This window comes from Hyla sarda, chromosome 9, assembly GCF_029499605.1.
Source record: "Hyla sarda isolate aHylSar1 chromosome 9, aHylSar1.hap1, whole genome shotgun sequence".
NCBI lineage: Eukaryota > Metazoa > Chordata > Amphibia > Anura > Hylidae > Hyla > Hyla sarda.
Genome location: NC_079197.1, coordinates 47,905,134 through 47,931,429, shown reverse-complemented (window position 1 = coordinate 47,931,429; position 26,296 = coordinate 47,905,134). Strand labels below are relative to the sequence as shown.

Sequence of the window (26,296 nt, the reverse complement as noted above, 5' to 3'; positions counted from 1 at the left end):
TTTTTTTCTCACATATACACAAAATATAAAAGGACTTTTTATATAAGAGATCTTTTTATATAATATTATATATATTTGTATTCACTTTATATTCGTTAGCCACACATATAGATTAAATACAAATAACATGGCAGATCTCCTAATATATCAATATGTGATAGTTTATGTCTGACCAAGTAGCATGAAGAGAGCACAAGTTGGCGTTGCCCGTCTCCATGACGACGGTCATGTGATACAAGAACAACACAATGACGTGGAACACGTGATCGGGTGAGTCAGCTGACATCCCCACACAGATCCCGTCACAACTCTCTGCACTTGCGCAGTAGAGATTGCCTCACGCTTGCCGGCGCCATTATGCATTACAACAGGTGAGCGTTCCTCCTTCTCCGTGCCAGTGTTTATGCTTATGATTTATGTTTGCCACACATGGGTATGATTATACAATATGACAGACATGTGTGCGCAATTAATTATGTTTGTATAATATTAACTGTATCTTTCAAGCTATTTTAATGTTTTTAATATACACGTATGCACTTTATTTATACATTGCACTAATGCCTTATACTTGTAACATGATGCACTAAATATGCACTTTTTGTACACTTTTTATTAATTGGCACTATAATTATTATACCATGATTGAAATGTTCACTTGGGTATTTATTACCCCCTAATGTGTGTTTGTATGAGCTTGAAAAAGGATCCTGTGTGATCTGAAACGTTGCTATGCTATGATGTGAAGTGAATAAATCCTTTTTGCACCTTGGATTTACTTATGGAGTGCTGCACCATTTCTTTGGATGGATATATATATACATATATATACGCTTGTTACGATCCCTTTACCGGCTTCATTGGTGCTTAGGTAGAAATCAAAAACAGATAAATATTGGAGAGAAAGCATGACCACAGTATCTATTTCCTTTACTATCTCCTTTAGGTACACTAAAATAGACTTACTTCGAAGGGGAAAAATGTCTCATCTCCTCTCAACTCCAAGTAGGCTCTTCACACACCTTCACAGGCTCATCCACACCAGGCACATATGGTTCCAGGACTCAGTTCAATAGTAGTTCTTACTTCTTTTATAAAAAAAAAAAAAAAAAAAAACAACAACTCCACAATAAAACAGCAGCTCAACACATTTCGGGGTTAATCCCCTTACTCAAGAGTGACTCAAAACAATTCTATGTTTTAGCCTTTCAGCACGACCCCTCCTCAGCGTGAAAACAGATTTTCCTATAAAATAGCATTTTTTCCCCCTACATTCTTACCCCCCTATTCCCCTTATTCTTACCCCCTATTCTTAGCTATAGGGGGTGCAGTGGCAGGAGAGTACAGGGGCCCTGATGACCAGGAACCTCACCATTATGTAATTTTACATATTAAATGTTATTCATTTCTTGGTTCATTGTAGTACAGATGACGCCGGAATGGTTTTAGATCAATGCAAGAAATTAACCCTGACACTAATAGAAAAGATGTATGACAAAGGACTTTGTGGCCATTCGAACCAAAGTGTACCACACATTGGGGGAAACGTATCGTTGTATGGATACAATATTTCTACTCTTAATTTGTTGCAGTTACTTTTTTGCAGTCTTATAGGACAGGAAAAAGCACAGAGAAGTGCTGGTCCCACCCTCACTTACTGGACTTTGTCTCAGCCTTCAGCTTCATCTTGAACAAAGATGATGCTGCAGCCAGACAGGATTGTGTTCTGGATGGTATGGGGTGTTTTTCAATAAGTCATGATTTCTATAAAATGGAAAAAAAATTCTTATGAAGTATATTAGAAAGGTTAATGTTTTTCCAAGATGTACAACATATAAAACGTTTTTGAATCTGACAACGTCCATTTAAAGGGGTACTCTGCTGGAAAACATTTTCTTTGAAATCAACTGGTGCCAGAAAGTTGAACACAAATTAAATTACTTCTAATAAAAAATCTTAACCCTTCCCGTACTTATCAGCTGCTGTAAACTACAGAGGAAGTTCTTTTCTTTTTGAATTTCCTTTCTGTCTGACCACAAGTGGTCTCTGCTGACACCTCTGTCCATGTCAGGAACTGTTCAGAGCAAAAGAAGTTTGCTATGGGGATTTGCTCCTACTCTGGGCAGTTCATAAAATGGACAGAGGTGCCAGTAGGGAGCACTGTGGTCAGGCAGATAGGAGATTCAAAAAGAAAAGAACTTCCTTTGTAGTTTACAGCAGCTGATAAGTACGGGAAGGGTTAAGATTTTTTATTAGAAGTAATTTACAAATGTGTTCAACTTTCTGGCACCAGTTGATTTAAAAAGAAAAAATGTTTTCCAGTGGAGTACCCCTTTTAAGTGATTTTTCTACAAAATGAGGACTAGCACCATATTTTTACATGCCATGTGACAATTTAACCCCTTAAGGACCGGAGGTTTTTCCGTTTTTGCATTTTCGTTTTTTGCTCCTTGCCTTTAAAAAATCATAACTCTTTCAAATTTACACCTAAAAATCCATATGATGGCTTATTTTTTGCGCCACCAATTTTACTTTGTAATGACGTCAGTCATTTTGCCCAAAAATCTATGGTGAAGCGGGAAAAAAAATCATTGTGCGACAAAATTGAAAAAAAAACGCTGTTTTGTAACTTTTGGGGGCTTCCGTTTCTACGTAGTACATTTTTCGGTAAAAATGACACCTGATATGTATTCTGTAGGTCCATACGATTAAAATGATACCCTACTTTTATAGGTTTGATTTTGTCGGACTTCTGGAAAAAATCATAACTACATGCAGGAAAATTAATACGTTTAAAATTGTCATCTTCTGACCCCTATTACTTTTTTATTTTTCCGTGTATGGGGCGGTATGAGGGCTCATTTTTTGCGCCGTGATCTGAAGTTTTTAACGGTACCATTTTTGCATTGATAGGACTTATTGATCACTTTTTATTCATTTTTAAATGATATAAAAAGTGACCAAAAATGCACTATTTTGGACTTTGGAATTTTTTTGCGCGCACGCCATTGACCGAGCGGTTTAATTAATGATATATTTTTATAATTCGGACATTTCCGCACGCGGTGATACCACATATGTTTATTTTTATTTTTATTTACACTGTGTTTTTTTTTTATTGGAAAAGGGGGGTGATTCAAACTTTTAATAGGGGAGGAGTTAAATGATCTTTATTCACTTTTTTTTTCACTTTTTTTTTTGCAGTGTTATAGGTCCCATAGGGACCTATAACACTGCACACACTGATTTTCTATGTTGATCACTGGTTTCTCATAAGAAACCAGTGATCAACGATTCTGCCGCATGACTGCTCATGCCTGGATCTCAGGCACTGAGCAGTCATTCGGCGATCAGACAGCGAGGAGGCAGGAAGGGGCCCTCCCGCTGTCCTGTCAGCTGTTCGGGATGCCGCGATTAGCCGCGGCTATCCCGAACCGAACAGCTCAACTGAGCTAGTCGGGAACTTTCACTTTCACTTTTAGCCGCATGGCTCAGCTCTGAGCGCGCGGCTAAAGGGTTAATAGCGCGCGGCGCCGCGATCGGCGCTGCGCGCTATTAGAGGCGGGTCCCGGCTTCAATATGACGCCAGGCCCACCATGATATGACCCGGGGTTACTGTGTAACCCCGCGTTATATCAGAAGAGCAGGACCAAGGACGTACCGGTAAGTCATTGGTCCTTAAGGGGTTAATACATTTGATGCATGTACACATAGCCACTACACAAAAAGAAAAGGTGGAAAAAAAAATCACCCACATGGACATTGATAAATTCAGGCGCTGCACTTTTTTTTCCAGAGGGCTCTTCATTATGGAGTAATCTATATATATAAAACTCAACGTGTATGTGTGTATGTCCAAGCATCACGTCCAAACGGCTAAAGATATTAACATGAAACTTGGCACACATGTAACTTATATGTCAACAACAAACATAGGATAGGTGATTTAACCCTTACTCACCCTCATTTGCCAGGGGCGGGGTTTATGTTTAAAGTCCCATACAAGTCAACGGGAAATATATGTTACTGCATAACTTCCAAACGGCTTGAGATATTTCGATAATACTTGGTCACATGATACTTATATGTCCACTTAAAATATAGGATAGTTAATTTAACCCTTAACTACCCCCATTTGTGAGGGTCAGGGTTTTTGTTTAAAGTCCCATGCAAATCAATGGGAAATGTATGTTCCCATATAACTTCCGTACGGCTGGAGATATTTCAATAACTGGTACACATATTATGGGTCGGGATAGGAGGTCGGGATAGGAGGACGGGATAGGAGGACACAATAGGAGGACTGGGATTGGAGGACCGGGATAGGAGGACGCAATAGGAGGACGGGATAGGAGGACTGTATAGGAGGTCGGGATAGGAGGACAGTATAGGAGGTCGAGATAGGAGGACTGGATAGGAGGTCGAGATATGAGGACGGATAGGAGGTCGTGATAGGAGGACGGGATAGGAGGTCGTGATAGGAGGACGGGATAGGAGGTTGAGATATGAGGACGGGATAGGAGGTCATGATAGGAGGACGGGGTAGGAGGTCGTGATAGGAGGACGGGATAGGAGAACGGGAAAGGAGAACGGGAAAGGTGGACGGTAAAGCTGGTCGAGATAGGAGGATGGGAAAGGAGGTCGAGATAGGAAGATGGGAAAGGAGGTCGGGAATGGAGGATGGGAAAGGAGGTCGAGATAGGAGGATGGGAAAGGAGGACGGGATAGGAGGACGGGATAGAAGGACATGATAGGAGGTCGGGATAGGAGGACGGGATAGGAGGACGGGATAGATGGACTGGATAGGAGGACGGGATAGGAGGACGGGAAAGGAGGACGGGAAAGGAGGTCGAGATATGAGGATGGGAAAGGAGGACGGGAAAGGAGGACGGGAAAGGAGGATGGGAAAGGAGGACGGGATAGGAGGACGGGAAAGGAGGACGGGATAGGAGGACAGGATAGATGGACGGGATAGATGGACGGGATAGGAGGACAGGATAGGAGGACGGGATAGGAGTACGGGAAAGGAGGATGGGAAAGGAGGACGGGAAAGGAGGTCGAGATAGGAGGACGGGAAAGGAGGTCGAGATAGGAGGAAGGGTAAGGAGAACGCAAAAGGAGGACGGGAAAGGAGGTCGAGATATGAGGACGGGAAAGGAGGACGGGATAGGAGGACAGGATAGGAGGACGTCATAGGAAGACGGGATAGGAGGACGAAATAGGAGGACGGAATAGGAGGACGGGATAGGAGGTCGGGATATGATGATGGGATAGGAGGTCGGGATATGACAACAATATATGAGGACAGGATATGAAGTCAAAAGCTTCCTCCTCTGTTTATTTTCCTCCCCAACAAGGATTGGGAAGGAAAAAACGGGCAATGCCGGGTACTCAGCTAGTCTATATATATAAAACTCAACGTGTGTGTGTGTATGTATGTGTGTATGTTCCAGCATCACATCCAACGGCTAAACATATTAACATGAAACTTGGCACACATGTTACTTATATGTTAACGACAAACATAGGATAGGTGATTTAACCCTTACTCATCCCGATTTGCCAGGGGCGGGGGTTAATGTTTAAAGTCCCATACAAGTCAATGGGAAATATATGTGTTACGATTCGGCAGGCTGGATGTGGATCCTCTGTGTCAGCGAGGGATTGGCGTGGACCGTGTCGGTGGACCGGTTCTAGGGTTGCTACTGGTTTTCACCAGAGCCTGCCGCAAAGCGGGATGGTCTTACTGCGGCGGTAGCAACCAGGTCGTATCCACCGGCAACGGCTCAACCTCGCTGACTGCTGAGAAGGCGTGGGACAGAAGGACTAGGCAGAGGCAAGGTCAGACATAGCAGAAGGTCGGGGCAGGCGGCAAGGTTCGTAGTCAATAAGGATAGCAGGAGATCTGGAACACAGGCTATGGACAACACTAAACGCTTTCACTGGCACAAGGCAACAAGATCCGGCAAGGGAGTGCAGGGGGAGTGAGGCAATATGGACAGGGAGCAGGTGGAAGCTAATTAGGCTGATTGGGCCAGACACCAATCACTGGTGCACTGGCCCTTTAAATCTTAGAGAGCTGGCGCGCGCGCGCCCTAAGGAGCGGGGACCGGGACAGGTGAGTGACTTGGGATGCGATTAGCGAGCGGGCGCGTCCCGCTATGCGAATTGCATCCCCGCCGGCAATGTCAGTGCAGCGCTCCAGGTCAGCGGGTCTGACCGGGGCGCTGCAGAGAGAGGAACGGCGCAAGCGCTCCGGGGAGGAGCAGGGACCCGGAGCGCTCGGCATAACAGTACACCCCCCCCTTAGGTCTCCCCCTCTTTTTGTCGGGATGTTTCTTCATCCGGGAGGCCTGTATGAGGGATTTTTGAGTCTCTTTCCAAATGGTGAAGAAGTCCCGGGAAACCTCATCAACAGCGGGCAAACCATAAGGCATGGGAGTGGGGGAAGAGGGTGAAGCTGGGCACGGGGCAAAGTGTTACCAGGACGGGGGCTATGAGGAGGAGACACAGCATAGTCCAGATAGGCCTTGGGGAGGCCAGGTAAAGGAGGAGACACTGAGGTTTGACTGACGGGACTGGGAGCAGACGTGAGGCATTTTTTAAGGCAAGAAGCCCCCCAGCTCTTGATCTCCACGGTGGTCCAATCAAGGGTAGGAGAGTGGTGTTGGAGCCATTGCAGACCAAGGAGGACTTCAGAGGTGCAGTTGGGCAAAAAAAAAGTTAAATTTTTTTGTGATGCCATCCAATACTCATGAGCAGGGGTTCTGTGTGGTAACGCACGGTGCAGTCCAATTTTACTCCGTTGACCGAGGAAATGTAGAGCGGCTTGACGAAACGGGTCACCGGGATGCAGAACCTATTCACCAAAGAGGCCAAAATAAATTTTCCAGAAGAACCAGAGTCCAAGAAGGCCGCGGCTGAGAAGGAGGAGTTGGCAGAAGGAGAAATCCGCACGGGCACAGTGAGACGTGGAGAAGCAGACTTCGTACCAAGAGACGCCACACCCACGTGAGCTGGGTGCGTGCGTTTCCCAGACGTGGAGGGCGAATAGGGCAATCCACCAAGAAGTGTTCGGTACTAGCGCAGTACAGGCATAAATTGTTATCCCTACGGCGAGTCCTCTCTTCATGGGTCAGGTGAGACCGATCCACTTGCATAGCCTCCTCGGCGGGAAGCACAGGGGTAGATTGCAAAGGATACTGTGAGAGAGGTGCCCAGAGATCAAGGTCTTTTTCCTGGCGGAGCTCCTGGTGTCTCTCAGAAAAACGCATGTCAATGCGAGTGGCCAAATGGATAAATTCTTGCAGGTTGGCAGGAATCTCTCGTGCGGCCAGCACATCTTTGATGTTACTGGATAGGCCTTTTTTAAAGGTCGCGCAGAGAGCCTCGTTATTCCAAGATAATTCGGAAGCGAGAGTACGCCTACAGAAGAATTTCCCTGGACCAGGTTCAGCAAGGCAGTCTCGGCAGAAGAAGCTCGGGCTGGTTCCTCGAAGACACTACGGACTTCAGCGAAGAAGGACTGGACAGTGGCTGTGGCAGGATCATTGCGGTCCCAGAGCGGTGTGGCCCAAGACAAAGCCTTTCCAGATAGAAGACTCACTACGAACGCCACCTTAGACCGTTCTGTAGGGAATTGGTCCGACAACATCTCCATATGCAGGGAACATTGAGACAAGAAGCCACGGCAGAGTCGGGAGTCCCCATCAAATTTGTCCGGCAGGGACAAGCGGAGGCTAGGAGCGGCCACTCGCTGCGGAGGAGGTGCAGGAGCTGGCGGAGGAGATGGTTGCTGCTGTAGCAGTGGCAGAAGTTGCTGTAACGTGGCGGTCAACTGCGACAGCTGCTGTCCTTGTTGGGCAATGTGCTGCGATTGCTGGGCGACCACCGTGGGTAGGTCAGCGAGACTTGGCAGCAGCACCTCAGCGGGAGCCATGGCCGGATCTACTGTTACGATTCGGCAGGCTGGATGTGGATCCTCTGTGTCAGCGAGGGATTGGTGTGGACCGTGTCGGTGGACCGGTTCTAGGGTTGCTACTGGTTTTCACCAGAGCCCGCCGCAAAGCGGGATGGTCTTGCTGCGGCGGTAGAAACCAGGTCATATCCACCGGCAACGGCTCAACCTCGCTGACTGCTGAGAAGGCGTGGGACAGAAGGACTAGGCAGAGGCAAGGTCAGACGTAGCAGAAGGTCGGGGCAGGCGGCAAGGTTCGTAGTCGATAAGCATAGCAGGAGATCTGGAACACAGGCTTTGGACAACACTAAACGCTTTCACTGGCACAAGGCAACAAGATCCGGCAAGGGAGTGCAGGGGAAGTGAGGTAATATGGACAGGGAGTAGGTGGAAGCTAATTAGGCTGATTGGGCCAGACACCAATCACTGGTGCACTGGCCCTTTAAATCTTAGAGAGCTGGCGCGCGCGCCCTAAGGAGCGGAGCCGCGCGCGCCAGGATGTGACAGCCGGGGACTGGGACAGGTGAGTGACTTGGGATGCGATTCGCGAGCGGGCGCGTCCCGCTATGCAAATCCCATTGCCCGCCGGCAATGTCAGTGCAGCGCTCCTGGTCAGCGGGTCTGACTGGGGCGCTGCAGAGAGAGGAACGCCGCAAGCGCTCCCGGGAGGAGCAGGGACCCGGAGCGCTCGGTGTAACAATATGTTACTGCATAACTTCCAAATATACGAAAGTTAATTTAACCCTTAACTACCCCCATTTGTGAGGGTCAGCGCTTTTGTTTAAAGTTCCATGCAAATCAATGGGAAATGTATGTTCCCACATAACTTCCGTACAGCTGGAGATATTTCAATACACATATTACGGGTCGGGATAGGAGGTCAAGATAGGAGGTCAAGATAGGAGGACGGGATAGGAGGTCGGGATAGGAGGACGGGATAGGAGGTCGGGATAGGAGGTCGCGATAGGAGGATGGGATAGGAGGAAGGGATAGGAGGTCGGGATAGGATGTCGGGATAGGAGGTCGGGATAGGAGGTCGAGATAGGAGGTCAAGATAAGGATAGGAGGACGGGATAGGAGGTAGGGATAGGAGGTCGAGATAGGATGACGTATAGGAGTAAAGGATAGGAGGACGGGATAGGAGGACGCAATAGGTCAGAATAGGAGGTCGGGATAGAAGGTCAGGATAGGAGGTCGAGATAGGAGGATGGGATAGAAGGATGGGATATGAGGTCGGGATAGGAGGTCGGGATAGGAGGATGGGATATGAGGACGGGATAGGAGGTCAAGATAGGAGGTCGAGATAGGAGGTCAAAATAGGAGGACGCAGGACGGGTTAGGAGATCAGGATAGGAGGTCGAGATAGGAGGACGGGATAGAAGGATGGGATAGGAGGTCGAGATAGGAGGACGAGATAGGAGGAAGGGATAGGATGGGATAGGAGGACGAGATAGGAGGATGAAATAGGAGGTCGGGATAGGAGGACGGGATAGGAGGTCGGGATAGGAGTTCGGGATAGGAGGTCGGGATAGGAGGAAGGGATAGGAGGTTGGGATAGGAGGTCGGGATAGGAGGACGGGATATGAAGTCAAAAGCTTCTTCCTTTGTTTATTTTCCTTCCCAACAAGGATTAGGAAGGAAAAACCGGGCAACGCCGGGTACTCAGCTAGTAGGCACTGTCCTCTAGTCTTCCTTTTCTTTCAAACACAAGACTAGTGAGCCAGCAGATAGTATGCTGCTGTGTTTGGGAATCATGTAGAAAAAAATAATACATGAAAAATAAATATTTCCATATAATAGTAGAACATAAATAATGCAATGACATAAATGCCTTTACGCTTCCCTATGTCAGGAATTAAGCAGTTACTTTTAAGTTTCCTGTGGCGGGGCCTCACTTACACTGGCCCATCTTCTCAGGATCCTGTCATCATATTTCCTCCCCTGTTCCTGAGAACCTTTCAACACAGACATGATACATCCACAATGCCTCATTGCTTGGAAATAATTCCTGTCATTACCTATGTCATACCTTCACAAATTACCCTGTATCTATCTGACAAATGACAGCCATTTTTGGTATACGGCAATCTGCACGCAGGCAGTAGTCTTCACAATGGCTACATATGGCTCTACCTTCTGAGTGTTTTTATAAATGTGTGACTGTATATAGACCCTTTGATGTCTGAATCCTTATCCTCTGCTGCTCAGTACAAGATGTACCGTACCTCTTTTATCACTGGCTATTAATGTTATATAGTGATATTGATGATAAACACTGGAGGTTTCCTTTGACCCCAGAATCTGCCGCCCAGATGTGCTGGCTTTTAAGCCATATAAATAATATTAGACATCCTTACATATATGCGAGCACAGTCACATGACCTGTGACTCCCTACTTGTGATTTTGAGGTATCGTGCAATCCTTTCCCTATCCATGGCTTTGTTTTCTTACAAGTATAGTCTGAGGGTAAATTGCTTACTTTTTCTATTATTCTGTCCCTGGATATTGCTTTATCATGAAGGTTCCATCCACAAATACATCAACCATGTCTGCAAATATTTGGCCCATTATAAACAAAAATTTATGTATAGCTTATTTTGGAATAATAGTCATGCTACTATAAAAAATCATAACTAATAATATCACCCATGCCCATATAATGTTCACATACTAGTATTACACTGGTAGGTATAACCCTGCTGAAGACCATATACAGTAATTGATATCAGTGCAATTACATCCAGTGACTCAAAGGGGACTTTTTCTCTGATCAGACTCATTGTCAGAGTCATTTTTCCTTTTACTCTCCATGCAACCAAAATGGCTATGATGACGACTTCCAGCTACGACTCATGGCGCTCACCTTCGTGTACCATATGGTAATAGTTTTCTCCTAGGTGCCCGACAAACAAAACAGTGGTTTGTGACCTCATTTGAGCCCTGGAGCCCTGTCCCTAACAGTAATGAAGACCCCTTAATCCCCTCACTGTATTAGTGCATGATATACAGTAAAGGTGTTCCCTCTAGTATAGGTGCAAACTTAGTGCCCTTTCCATAGTAATTGACCCAGTAATGGAGGCCTCTTATTGCCCCACTTCATAATGATGCCCACTTAAGTGGCCCTCACTCAAATATAATGCCCTTAAGTGCATATGCTAAATACCAATGTCACAATTAGAACCCCAGTTAGTAATTAGGTGAATACAGGTTGTTCTATATTTTTAACCTACCCGGATTCATATGCACATTAATTTTTTTAATTCCTAGTTAACCCTTTTAAATGGAGAGTCAGGAAGATACCATACACATGAGATGGTCGCTTGGTTCCAGAAAAGTTAGCCGGTTTATGAAAAAAAAAAAAAAATGTGTGGCCAGCTATATTTTAACATTCAAACCTACCAATGTGGTCACACGGTAAAGAAGGTTCTGAGAATCAAATATTGAGAGGGCATCTAAACATAAATTGGCAGAAACTGCCACCAGCCTATCTTTCTATATTTCTCACTAGACTTACATTTCTTTGGTCATGCTCCCAGAGCCCAGCTAGATGCATACTGAGCTATAATGGATTTATTATATAGACCTAAAAAAAACATTGCTGGTGAATTAGTTAGAGTGGCATACATAATAGCATTACCAAGCCGGGACTTCAGGTATGTATCTGAGATACATATAATTATCCTCTTACTACATATTGATTCAGTTTCCATAAACAGAGAACAAAGAAACACAGAAGAAACAGATTTAAGGACGACAATAACTTGTATACAAAGGGAAATATTGTATTTTTTAAGCATCTCAGGCATAAGGAGAGAATGAATCTGCTGATTTTATTTATTCTCATTTGTCACCTCTCATTATATCCTGGCATTCTGTTCTCTTAAATTGCGCCTTTTGAAATATGTTCCTTTTTTTATCCGTGTTGCTTTTCACCCTCCTTGTTATTGCCTCCTTTCTCTGCTCTAATAATTACCCCCTCTTAGGCTGTGCTTCCAATACAATATGATGAGTCTTCACTATTAAACAATGCATGCTGCTCCTGGCGCTGTTCCCACTATCAAATCAGCAAACGCTGCGATGAGCCGGTGAGGAGGGGGCTGTTTAACAGTTTGTGCGGAATGGGCACCCGGGGCATTGAATGGATCTTGTAAGACAGGCATTGTTTGCTGTATCAAACAAGCAGTGCTCAAAATACAATACAATTACAGTAATCAGATATGTTCCAAAAAGCTGATTTATCATAAGATTTGCACTTGAGCTTGCATCCTTCAATGTGGTAGCAGAGGGTATTATCATGTATAAATTGTACCATATTTCATAGACTTTAATTCCCTCTTATGGGGATTCCTGAGCCTCTCTAAGTATTAGAATGGCTGCCTCTCGCTAAAATAATCCCCGCAGTTCTTGGATGTCATGGTTTGTTCTGTTCATCTGGGAATAGTTCTGTCACTAAGGGGCTCAATGCTATTAGCTCCACCTATCGCTCTCTGCAAAAGACAAGTTTATTTTAATGACAGGAATTATCAAGACTTTGTCATGGCGTTTATGGTGGACACTGAGATTAATGAGAGCCATTGCTCTTTTGCAGGCATTTCCACATTAGTGTAGATAATGACATAAGGATAAAACAGAATAATAAAATAAGTAGCAACATCTCTGTATAATAAACTATAAGACTGTAAATCTCCAATTATCATCTTACAAATATCATAAATTCTGCCGAAGCTTTTTATTAGGTATCTCCAGTATCTGGGGTCGCATTTGTCTGACTTATGTTAATTTGAATATTTTGTTAATTAAAACAATTGTTTTTGTTAATAATAATAATTTGTTTGCACATCCACAGGCTTCCAATGGGAGATCAGGGGTTCTGGGCTTTACATAGCATTTACAACCTGCCTGGAGGGCTGATATTATAGCTAGATACATGAATGAATAACTTGGTATATTGTACAGGTTGGTAGTTTCACTCAGCTATTGTAGATATTTAGATATGGAAAATGTCAACACTACAGTAATATAATAATATAATGTAATGGATTGTACCTTAATATACTGTAATGTGTACTTATTACATTACATACTGGATGCTGGATAAAGGTGTTTGTTATATACTCATTACTAGGTAGCAAGTGCCATGGAGAATACCATTCCTCAAATAATTATATTTTAAATAAAATGTCATCAACGTGAAAGAACTGTTTTATTAAAGTAATATCTTCTATAGTACAAACATGTTAAAGGAGTGCTGTGTTATTTTGCATGAAAAGTGCAAATGGAATATTCCTTTAACTTTATGGTCCCGGAGGGCCAATTTGGTAGCAACCACATTACCTTAGTAAAAAAGAGTCATCGATGCACCAACATAGTCCCTCTTGGCCAGTCAGCTGAATGATTCTTTTCAAGCATGGCAAGTTAGAACTTAGAAGCCATGAATTGTTAATTCACATGAAGAGCCAGCAGCAATTTTAGCATCTACATGGGTCAGTTCAAACAAGCTGCTCAGTTGTAGCCTCTATTAGGTGCAGGCGGATGGCTGTGAGACGTCCAGAAAAGACAATCAGTCATGCATCCCAAGTTATGTAGTTATGTTAAGCGTGGCTCTAGTGGTACAAAACGATACTGCAGTCATAGGCGGTCATTGAGGACCAGATGGTCCATTAAAAATTAACATGCCTCGTTTGCCGCCATTGTTCATGCATTTGGACCCTGTATCCTTTTCTCTGCCAAAGTAAAATGTAATTGTTAAATTGTTTGAAAACTGAGCCAATGTTACATATGTGTTGTACCTATTGCTGCTTGTCTTTTTGTTTATCATTTGCTCCAAGTGATGCGCCTGTTTGCCTCACGTGTTTATTATAGACTTCGGGAACAGGGAGAAACATCAGCATGTGTCCAACATTAAACACACAAGGTGGAAAAGCTATCACAAGCTCAACTTGCATGATGAATTCCAATGTGATAATGATTATATTGATCATATTAGGCCAACTAGTTAACAATTGTGTATATTTAGATACCTTTATACAAAGCTGACCTTTCTGATAATATGTTCCCTTTAAGAGTACAAACTTTCTATACAGATTGGATTTTAGTTAATATACAGTAGGTGGTATTAGTTTTAATAGAGTTAATATTTAAATAGGAGCAGAGAATATAGTTGAACAAATCTACAATAAGATTTAAAGTCATTCTGTTTTTCATGCATTCTCAGAGAAGTCTGGAATGAGACAGTTTAGAGTCTCATGCAAATAATGCCCAGGGAGAATGGCATTATGTGTACCTATTTGTAACCCTTACATTGCCAATACTGAACACTATGTTCTTAACTTAAAGGGGTTATCCAACATAAGGTGACTTTAGTTCTTCTCTGTCAGACAGTCACTGACATGTTTAGGGAGGATACATGCTTATATCGGTGGTAAATGGGTGTGTTGTGTTCCTGTTTTTGTATCCTCCCTCAAACTACAACTCCCAGGATCCCTTTTTTCTAGGTGGGAGGGGACTTATCTCACTCCCCATATCAACCACCCCACCCATTGCAGCACAACTAGCCTCCTTTCTGCATGCTGTGCTTGAAACTACAATTCCCTGCAGCCATGTGGAGAACGATTTCCCTCCCACCTAGTGGCCCGCTCCACCCATTGAAGCACTGCCAGGCTCCCTTTCAACACCTGACTAATGATGTAATGTCTCGAGCCACACTGCAACCTGGAAAAAGCTCAAGACAACACTCATTTTGTATACTTCTAAGAATGAACATCAGGGCAAAAATCTGAAAAGAACTGTAAAACCAGCAATCAAAGATACATATACTATATTATGAACTATACTAACTGTACAGCCATGTTCAATATATGTTCTTGTTTCAATGTATTTTATTATACACTTAAGTAAAGATGGAAAATCCCGCACTCACCATGTCCATCGCTGCGTGAAGTACTAATTAGCACAAAACCACCGGTGTTTGCCTCTGAGCCCCTTCTACTCCTTTCACATTCCTCTTCCTTTGTTTCCTCCACGAATGCAGCGATGGACATGGTGAGTGCGGGATTTTTCATCTTTACTTAAGTTTATTTTGCAGCCATGTACTTTTTTATTCGTGCATCTCCTCCACCATCCACTTTTTAGTTAGTATTGCTTCTTTTGGGATCCTCCAACTTTTTCAATTACCGATGTGAACTGTGCCTCCCTTGTTTTTCTTTTTTACTTGCATATTTTATTATACATTGTGAATTCGGATAGAAAAACAGACATGGTGCACATCTACAATCTTGCATAATGATCTGATTGCTTCTCAGCATAATATCAAAAACTAACAGGTTGTTAGTATACATTTTTGATCAAAAAGTACAAGCCCACTCGCCACGTCAAGGCCACCTATTTAGAGTGGGTCCCTAACGTCCCTAGCATAAAATGGCGCAGCACCGGGCGGCGACCACCACTGCCGCGACACCAATGCCCACAGAGGGGAACGACCCACCAGCAGAGCAGCCCCAATGCCACTCAAACCAGTCTATGGGCCGCACCCCCCCCGCAGACACGGCGACACGGCAGCAACGGACACCGCACAGCACCACACCAGTGTAAACAAGGTCCAATAGCTCACTTACCATGCTCTCCCAGTCAGACTGGGAGGCTGCTAGGAAAGAAATGACCCATGTGTAGCTAACTACTACTTATATAGGATTGGGCTGAGGGGGTGGGGAAGAGTGCAGCACAAGTTAAAAAAAAAAAAGGAGGGGATAGAAGTCACAGTGTGAATTCGGGTAGAAAAACAGACATGGTGCACATCTACAATCTTGCATAATGATCTGACTGCTTCTCAGCATAATATCAAAAACTAACAGGTTGTTAGTATACATTTTTGATCAAAAAGTACAAGCCCACTCGCCACGTCAAGGCCACCTATTTAGAGTGGGTCCCTAACGTCCCTAGCATAAAATGGCGCAGCATCGGGCGGCGACCACCACCGCCGCGACACCAATGCCCATAGGGGGGAACGACCCACCAGCAGAGCAGCCCCAATGCCACTCAAACCAGTCTATGGGCCGCACCCCCCCGCAGACACGGCAGCAACGGACACCGCACAGCACCACACCAGTGTGAACAAGGTCCAATAGCTCACTTACCATGCTCTCCCAGTCAGACTGGGAGGCTGCTAGGAAAGAAATGACCCATGTGTAGCTAACTACTACTTATATAGGATTGGGCTGAGGGGGTGGGAAAGAGTGCAGCACATGTTAAAAAAAAAAAAAAAAAAAGGAGGGGATAGAAGTCATATATACATTGTTTGTGATGGGCCCAGACTGCCTAAGGTAAGTAAGGCAGTAAGGTCACTATCATTAGGGGGAACAACAATAACTGAAAGTACTCTGAAGAGTGCAAAAAGACTTTTTGCAAAAATAAGGTAAATAAAAGAAAAATTTAAAAATGAAAGAATAGAAAAGAAAACCAACTGTAAATATAGTAAAACCTCTATAAGAAGACCTTGCCATATCCAGACAGATTTTCAGTTCACTCAACGTACAGTATTCTGCACAGATTTGATGCACAGGATTTCAAGCTGTGTTCAGTCATTTACCGTATTTATCGGGGTATACCACGCACCGGCCTATAACACGCACCCTCATTTTACCAAGGATATTTGGGTAAAAAAAGTTTTTTACCCAAATATCCATGGTAAAATGAGGGTGCGTGTGTGCGCGTGTATACCCCGATACACCCCCAGGAAAGGCAGGGGGAGAGAGGCCGTCGCTGCCCGCTTCTCTCCCCCTGCCATGAGGGCAGGCAACGGGGCAGCGGCGCCGGCAATGGGTGCCGCTGCCCTTTCTCTCCCCCTGGCTATAGGCGCCGGCAATGGGGCGTCGTCACCGATAGTCAGGGGGACAGAACGGGCAGCGGCGCCAATAGCCAGGGGGAGAGAAGGGCCGGCAGCAGGGCTCTAGACCCCAGGAATGGCACGGGGAGAGAAGCGGGCAGCGACGGCCTCTCTCCCCCTGCCTTTCCTTGGGGTGTATCGGCGTATAACACGCACATAGACTTTAGGCTAAAAATGTTAAAATACGGGTTTCCATTGAAATCTGCAGCAGAAAATTCTGCGCATCAAATCTGTGCAGAATACTGTACATTTGAATAGACCATTAAGGTGTATTCACATGTACAGAATCCTACACATACATAATGCACAGGATTTGAAGCTGCAGATTTGATGCCATGTTCAGTCAATCAGTTTACACTGAAATCTGCTGCATAAAATCTGTGGCTTTAAAGGGGTAGTCTGACGCTAAGACATCTTATCCCCTATCCAAAGGATAGGGGATAAGATGCCTGAACGCGGGGGTCCCGCCACTGGGGACCCCCGTGATCTTGCATGCAGCACCCCGTTAGAATCAGTCCCCGGAGCACATTCGCTATGGGTCTGATTACTAGCGATCATGGGGGCCGGAACATTGTGATGTCACGGCCCCACCCCGTATGATGTCACGCTCTGCCCCCTGAATGCAAGCCTATGTGAGGGGGCATGACAGCTGCAGTCTTAGACCCTATCCACAGGACCCCCACGATCTCCCGTACAGACTACGTACCCGTACTATCCTTCAGATTATATAAAAGGCCTCATGTGCTATTGGAGTTCAGTGTAAATAGAGGTGAAAAAGTATGGGGAAATACATTTAACTTTATTTATTAATATAATTAATGTTTTGTTTTTTTTTTTTTCACCTAGTTCACCATTTTTAACTAATATTGTCCTTAAAATTGTTTTGGCTTTATTTATTTTTTTTACAATTCGAGTGATTTATGAAAATATTCACAACGAAAACCACCAAAGTATCATGACATGGATAAACATGTTCAGGCATATCAGGGAAAAATTGTGTGTGGCAACACGAGGGGTGTGATCGTGATGTCACAATCATGGCCGCTCACGCCAAGCGCTTTGAACAAAATGTTCAGAACCTTGTGGCACTGGAGTACCCCCTTAACATATAGTTTGTTTCCCCTTTTCAAGGTGAAGTTTTATTCATTTTACTCCTTTAAATATTCAAATTTGCATGAAACTCTTTGGGAATACACAGAATGGAGATGTCAACATCCACACAAGAAATTCTAGTTAACTATAACTCTAAAAGTGCTTGTTATCTGGTCGAGTGCTTCTAGTCCTGGTTTTTACATATGAGTGCACCTTTAACTTGATGTCTGTTCCCTTAGGGGATCTAATGGAGGTGCAGGTTATTTATTAGAAGTCTGCACCAAGTCATTGATTAACAAATCATTCTTCCACCTTGATGTAAACAGCGACCTATCACATGACCTTGTACTAATAGCGTTGTGAAAACATGAATCTGGTCTCCACCTGACCTTTTTTGTTCTCGCCTGGATTATATTCTTGAAGGAGCTGGAACCACCACTGCTGAATTAGTGAATAGCAAGTATTGCATGAATGTCAGATTCTTCATGAAATAAAGACTTTCTTTTTTCCCATACAGTCATAATTCAACTTGTTGCCAACATTTCCTGATTTCTAGAGAGGGTCCCATGCTTTAAAGGATTCTTCTAATTGACTATACGGCTACTGCTGCCCAAAATTCCATTATGATCACTCACGTAGACGATTTAAACTGAGCAAGTCAATTAACAAACTTTTCTCTCTCGGCATAAAATAGTTAATGCATGGTTTGGCAGACGCAAATTCTGTACGAATGTCTTATTGTTCTATAATGAATCTCTTCTGATGAGGTTAGTGGAATAGATTTAGGAAAGATAACGTAAAAAAGTTTATTCCCAGACATAAAACACATAGTTCTGGCCAGTATACTGATAAGTAGGATTTCTAAATATATCAAAAATACTAAGAAAATTGGCTTATTTCCAGTTACTGGGATATCACAAGGCAAAGACACTTGTATGGGATTCCTTTCGATCTGCAATGAAAATACAATGAAGAGGAAAGTGATTCCCTAACTCATTACAAAGAGGAAAACCAAGAACAATTTACCAATTTGGGGGAACCTCTCCTCCCATTCCTACCTCAAAGCTTGTGTAGTGGTGGTTAAAGCAGATTTGTTGGCTGTGATTTTTTGGCTGCTTTGCCCAACATCTTTTGTTCTGGCCAAAAGCAATTTGTCATTCCTACTGTAATGGGAAACCTTAACTAGGTCCCGTAGAATTCCAGGGTTCAAGGGAACCTCTCAAAAGAAAACACGGGACTAGAAGTGCAGAAAATATCCTTCACACTTGCTCTGTTAGAAGACTGTGAGTACTGGCAGTACCATGCATGAATACAGATGTATATAATTTTCTGTTGACATTTTTATAGATGCTGGAGAAGAAACATAAGGAATATTGAGTGGGTGAAGCATTTTGAGGGAACTGGAAGATAAAACAGATCTAGTTGCGCTGTTAACCATAACGTCAGTTTTCTGTAAAGGACTTTTGCACAAAAAGTGAAACAGTATATGTGGACATACATTTTCAATAACTCTCCTGACCTCCCCATATACAGGAATGTTCTTCACGGCTGAATGTTCCTGTGTTTTCTGTGTTTTCCCAGAACAAAAGTATTGGGCAGTGGAAATTCAACATGCACAACCCTTCTCCTCAACCAACATCACCTGTTGGTGGAGAGTCAAGAGGCCCCACCTTATACCTCAGACATAAGATGTATCAGTACCTTAAAGGGGTATTCCAGGAAAAAAAAAATTATATATATCAACTGGCTCCAGAAAGTTAAACAGATTTGCAAATAACTTCTATTAAAAAATCTTGATCCTTTCAGTACCTATGACCTTCTGAAGTTAAGGTTGTTCTTTTCTGTCTAAGTCCTCTCTGATGACACCTGTCTCGGGAAACGCCCAGTTTAGAAGAGGTTAGCTATGGGGATTTGCTTCTAAACTGGGCGTTTCCCAAGACAGGTGTCATCAGAGAGTACTTAGACAGAAAAGAACCACCTTAACTTCAGAAGGTCATAAGTACTGAAAGGATTAAGATTTTTAAATAGAAGTAATTTACAAATCTGTTTAACTTTCTGGAGCCAGTTGATATATTAAAAAAAAAGTTTTTTCCTGGAATACCCCTTTAAGGTGTGTGCATTAGTGAGTTTTGTACTCTCCCACTGCCTCTTGACAACTGGACATTTACACTCTCAAATATTGGAGTTATACTTGAGAGGTTCACACATACATACATATATATATATATTTTTTTTTTTTATATGAACATACAATCTGAATCACAGTCATTTATTCCAGGCATTAAAGGGGTACTCGGTGGGAACCTTTTTTTTTTTTAAATGGACTGGTGCCAGAAAGTTAAACAGATTTGTAAATTACATCTATTAAAACATATTTGTACTTCCAGTACTTATTAGCAACTGTATGCTACAGAGGAAATTCTTTTCTATTTAAATTTCTTTTTTGTCTTGCCCACAATGCTCTCTGCTGACACTTGATGCCTGTATCAGGAACTGTCCAGAGCAGGAGAAAATCCCCATAGCAAACCTAGGCTGCTCTGGACAGTTCCTGACAAGGTCAGAGGTGTCAGCAGAGAGCACTGTGGACAAGACAAAAAAGAAATTCAAATAGAAAATAATTTCCTCTGTAGCATACAGCTGCTAATAATTACTGGAAGGATTAAGATTTTTAAATAGAAGTAATTTACAAATCTAATAAAAACCTATAGCTTATGCCTCTAGGACCTCACCAATGGTGCATAATGGTGTGGGCAAAGATAGATGTAACAGCGTTTATTCAAAAATTGCTTATAATTCAGATATAAAATGTAATATATATATAAATAAAACAGTAGCAAAATATCACATTATACTGGCATGTATCTAATGAAAATCTCACTGGGCCCTAGTGAGATATCAAAAATTGTATAAATAAATTAATATTCAAATAAATCCATAAATCTGCAGATAAAAAATATAAAAATAAAAATACCAATAAAATAATTCTGTGAAAAAATTTTGGATTTGTGGCAAAATGATTGTAACATAAAGTCAATGAAAAAAATAAAAAAAAAAGTTGATGAATGAATGATACAGAGTATCTCTCACCACTGCTTCTGGCTTGATCTGTTGTAGTAGATGGGTCGCAGCCTTATGTTTCTCATGTGCCCCAATGAGTGGAAGGGGGCACAGATTGGTGGATCTCCCTTAGCAGCCCCGTTGGCAGGGGGGCAAATGGATGTTGCTTGTCGTGAGCTCCGATGGCAAGGGAGCAAGCGGCAGTTGCAGCGCTCGGGACCTCGTTCGCCTACCGGCCTAGCACAGACGGCACTAGTCTGGCACTCCGGCAGGAGTGTCAATCGGCTCGGGTGCGACAACGGGTCTGCTGGTGATGGTACTCCGGGAGCAATGGAAGGTCCGGGACCAGCGTCCCACGTGGAAGCAGGAGATGAGGCTATGCGATGCAATGGATGGTAAGGTTACAGCCAGGCAGGGCAGAGTAGAACAGGTTTAACTCCTCTGTTGCCGGGGTATTTGCAGATGGACGCTGATGGTGACTGTGTGACTGCGTTTAAAAATCAGGCACTATTCACACAGTCACCATCAGCGTCCATCTGCAAATACCTCGGCAACAGAGGAGTTAAACCTGTTCTACTCCGCCCTGCCTGGCTGTAACCTTACCATCCATTGCATCGCATAGCCTCCTCTCCTGCTTCCACGTGGGACGCTGGTCCCGGACCTTCCATTGCTCCCGGAGTACCATCACCAGCAGAAGCGTTGTCGCACCCGAGCCGACTGACACTCCTGCCGGAGTGCCAGACTAGTGCCGTCTGTGCTAGGCCGGTAAGCGAACGAGGTCCCAAGCGCTGCAACTGCCGCTTGCTCCCTTGCCATCGGAGCTCACGACAAGCAATATCCATTTGCCCCCCTGCCAACGGGGCTGCTAAGGGAGATCCACCAATCTGTGCCCCCCTTCCACTCATTGGGGCACATGAGAAACATAAGGCTGCGACCCATCTACTACAACAGATCAAGCCAGAAGCAGTGGTGAGAGATACTCTGTATCATTCATTCATCAACTTTTTAAAAAAAAATTTCATTGACTTTATGTTACAATCATTTTGCCACAAATCCAAACATTTTTTCACGGAATTATTTTATTGGTATTTTTATTTTTATATTTTTTATCTGCAGATTTATGGACTTATTTGAATATTAATTTATTTATACAATTATTGATAGGGCCCAGTGAGATTTTCATTAGATAAATGCCAGTATAATCTGATATTTTGCTACTGTTTTATATATATATATATATATATATATATATATATATATATATATATTACATTTTATATCTGAATTAAAAGCAATTTTTGAATAAACGCTGTTACATCTATCTTTGCCCACACCATTATGCACTATTGGTGAGGTCCTAGAGGCATAAGCTATAGGTTTTTATTATTTCATATTATTGTTGCCGGTGGGGTCCGGCTTTAGCTTTAACTGCCTCGGTCCTTCTGTTGTGAGCTGCACCTTATTTTTAAGTTTTTAATTTACAAATCTGATTAACTTTGTGGCACCAGTTCATTTAAAAAAAAAAAAGAAGTTTTCCTCCGGAGTACCCCTTTAAGGATTTCACAGAATCACATGTAAATGCAATTACTAAATAGTTCCTAAGTTTCAGACACAATAGAGTGTTATGTTCCCATTTGGTAGTGTACCAGAACCGCGTACATCACTTTCAGTAACGATAGTCGCATAAAATTACATGACTTATGTTTCCACCACATTAGGCCAGTTAACACATTCACAGTAGTGATGCAGTGTAAAACTGTACAACATTTTTTGCTAGAACTGAGTGTACGTGTTTTTCTTTCTGAACAGTTCTTGGAAATGTTCCTATAGCTGAACTCAAAATAAGTTAAAAAAAAAGTCTTCAATTAGGGAAAAAGATTTATAAAAATCACATCAGCTCTTTAAAACCACACTGTGCACTGCTGTCCAGATCAGTAAATGGGGAATAGCAAAGTACTGTGCAATGTAGAGTTCATTTAGAGCTATTCCATGTTATAACATTGTATACCCTACAACTACAAGGTGGGGGCCATCAAAGTAACATGTGCTGTAAATGTAAAAGCTAGAGAATATAAAGGGAAAAATAACCTTTTGTTAAGGTGCTCAAAGAAATTATCATTACACCTTCACCAACATATATAGGAACATATTGGTCTGAATTAAAGGGGTACTCAGCTGCTAGACATTTAAGATGTCTGATCACGGAGTCCTGCTGCTGGAGCCCCAACAAACTCCCACAGCACCCAGCATTCTAAACAAATGCTGGGTTCCTGCGGCAGTGGTCGTGATGTCATGGCTATGTCCCTTGTGACATCACACCCCATGACACGCCCCCTCTCATAGACATGAATGGAGGGGGGAGGTGGCATGACGTCACGAGGGGTGTGACCATGACATCTGTCACGTACCGGCAGGACTGGTAGTGGATCCTCTGGACCAGAGAGGCGATGGCGCTGGTTGTATCAGAGGACCGGTTCTAAGTGGTTACTGGTTTTCACCAGAGCCCGCCGCAAGGCGGGATGGACTTGCTGCGGCGGTAACCACCAGGTCATATCCTCCAGTAGCAACTCAACCTCTCTGGCGGCTGATATGGCGTGGTACACAGGGAGCAGGCAGGAGCGTAGTCGGACGTAGCAGAGGTCAGGGCAGGCGGCAAGGGTTCAAAGGCGAGTAGGCGGTAGCAACGGGTTCGGCAACAGGCAAGGCAATACACACAATATGGAACGTTTTCTCAGAGGCACTAGGGCACAAAGATCCGGCAAGGGCAGGAAGGGGCAGGTGCCTTTTATTGGGAAGGACAGGAGAAGTGAGGAACCAGCGCACCAATTACCGGTGCGCTTGCCCTTTAAATTTACTGAAGGCGGCGCGCGCGCACCCTAGAGAGCGGGGCCACGCGCGTCGGGAGGCAGAGGTGGACGGCGCAGGGAGTGGGGAGCCAGGTAAGTGGAATAGGGACGCAGCACGTGAAAGGGGACAAGCCGTCACGGCAGCCGCGTCCCCGTCACAAGGGAACCCGGGCTCTCGGTCAGTGTGACTGTCCGGGGGATGCCGGAATCCCGAGGCAGTAGGTCGAGGGAGTGGGCGCTCCGGTCCGGGGAAGGGGACCGGAGCGCACGCTGTGACAGTACCCCCCCCCCCTAGGTCTCCCCCTCTTCTTGGTGCCCAGAAAAGAGAGAATTGAGACTGCGGTCCAAGATGTTCTCCTCAGGCTCCCAAGACCTCTCCTCAGGACCGCAGCCCTTCCAATCCACCAGAAAAAATATTTTCCCCCGAGGGATCTTGGTCGCCAAGATCTCCTTGACAGAAAAAATATCGGAGGTTCCGGCAACAGGGGTGGGAGAAAAAAGCTTGGGAGAGAAACGGTTGAAGACAGCAGGTTTAAGAAGAGAGACATGGAAAGAGTTATGGATTCGGAGGGAGGGAGGAAGATGGAGCTGGTAAGAGACCTGATTGATCCGACTCTTGATTTTGTAGGGTCCCAAGTAGCGAGGACCCAGTTTGTAGCTTGGAACCTTGAATCGGATGTATTTGGAGGAGAACCAAACCTTGTTACATGGGCGGAATTCCGGAGGAGCTCTGAGTCTCTTGTCGGCTTGGACCTTCATACGAGCAGATGCCTTGAGGAGAGCCGCGTGAGTATCATGTCAGATGGTGGAAAAGTCCAATACTAGATTGTCAACAGCAGGTACAGAAGAAGGAGTGGAAGTCTGCGGCAGAGGTGGAAGAAGATGTGGGCCAAAGACTACAAAGAAAGGAGACTTGTTAGAAGCAGTGAATTGTTTGTAATTGTAAGAAAATTCCGCCCAGGGAAGTAAATCCACCCAATTGTCATGGCGAGAGGATACAAAGTAGCGCAGATAGTCGCCCAAAATGTGGTTCACCCGTTCTACCTGGCCGTTGGACTGAGGGTGGTATGAAGAAGAAAAGTCCAATTTGATCCCAAATTGCCCACAAAGGGCCCTCCAGAACTTGGAGACAAATTATACCCCACGATCCGAGACAATATGTTCAGGAAGGCCATGGAGACGGAAGATGTGTTGGAAGAATTGTTTGGCTAAAGTGGGTGCAAATGGTAGACTGAATAGAGGTACAAAGTGAGCCATTTTGGAGAAGCGATCTACCACGACCCAGATAACAGACATGCCATGGGAGGAGGGAAGGTCTGTAACAAAGTCCATAGCAATGTGAGACCAGGGCCTTACAGGAACAGGCAGAGGCAAGAGAAGACCTGCTGGTTTCTGACGGGGCGATTTATCCCGGGCGCAAATCATACAGGCATGGACGAAGTCCGAGACATCCTTCTCCAGAGTGGGTCACCAGTATCTTTGGGAGATCAGCTGAAGGGATTTTAGTACCCCTGGATTCCCGGCAAAAAGAGAATAGTGGCCCCACTTGAGTACTTGCAACCGCTGACATGGTGGTACATATGATTTGCCGGGAGGAAGAAGACGCAGGTCCACGGGAGCTACGGCAATCAGACGTTCCGGTGGAATGATATGTTGAGGCGTTAGCTCATCGCCCACCACATCGGAAGAGCGAGACAGAGCATCCGATCTAATGTTCTTGCATGCTGGACAGAAATGGATTTCAAAATTAAAGCGGGTGAAGAACAAAGACTGTCGAGCTTGGTGGGATTTTGTCTCTGGGCGGACTGGAGATAAGCCAAGTTCTTGTGGTCGGTGAAGATGTTCACAGGATGTGTGGCGCCCTCGAGTAAATGCCTCCATTCCTCCAGTGCCAATTTAATGGCCAGCAGTTCCCTGTCTCCAATCGAATAGTTTCTCTCTGCGGGGGAAAATGTTTTAGAAAAGAAGCCACAAGTTACTGTCTTGCCCCCGGGAGACTTTTGAGTAAGGACAGCTCCAGCCCCCACCGAGGAGGCATCTACTTCGAGAGAGAAGGACTTGGTGGAATCTGGTCTAGAGAGACCAGGTGCAGAGGCAAAGGCAGCTTTCAGTGACTGGAAGGCTTCTTCTGCTTGGGAAGGCCAAGATTTGGGGTTGGCTCCTTTTCTTGTTAAAGCCATGATGGGAGCCACGAGATTGGAATACTGCGGAATAAATTGTCTGTAGTAATTAGCAAAGCCCAGAAATCTTTGTATGGATCGGAGACCAGAGGGGCGTGGCCAATCCAGTACCGCAGAGAGCTTGTCTGGATCCATTTGAAGTCCTTGGGCTGAGATAATGTATCCCAGGAAAGGCAGGGAGGACCATTCAAAAATACATTTTTCAAGTTTGCCGTATAGGCGATTGCTCCTAAGGCGGGTGAGAACCTGTCGCACATGGACCCGATGTTGAATCAAATTGGA

At 44.3% G+C, this 26,296-nt stretch overlaps 1 long non-coding RNA gene across 1 annotated transcript in view; it reads right to left on the bottom strand.

Annotated features, from left to right (window-relative positions):
• LOC130290926 (uncharacterized) overlaps positions 1-13,491 on the bottom strand; it is a 180,117-nt gene extending 166,626 nt beyond the window's left edge. Inside the window, exon 1 of the long non-coding RNA XR_008847733.1 lies at positions 13,293-13,491. This is a non-coding gene — a long non-coding RNA (uncharacterized LOC130290926). The remainder of the gene's footprint in view (positions 1-13,292) is intronic.
• Between the last annotated feature and the right edge of the window lie 12,805 nt (positions 13,492-26,296).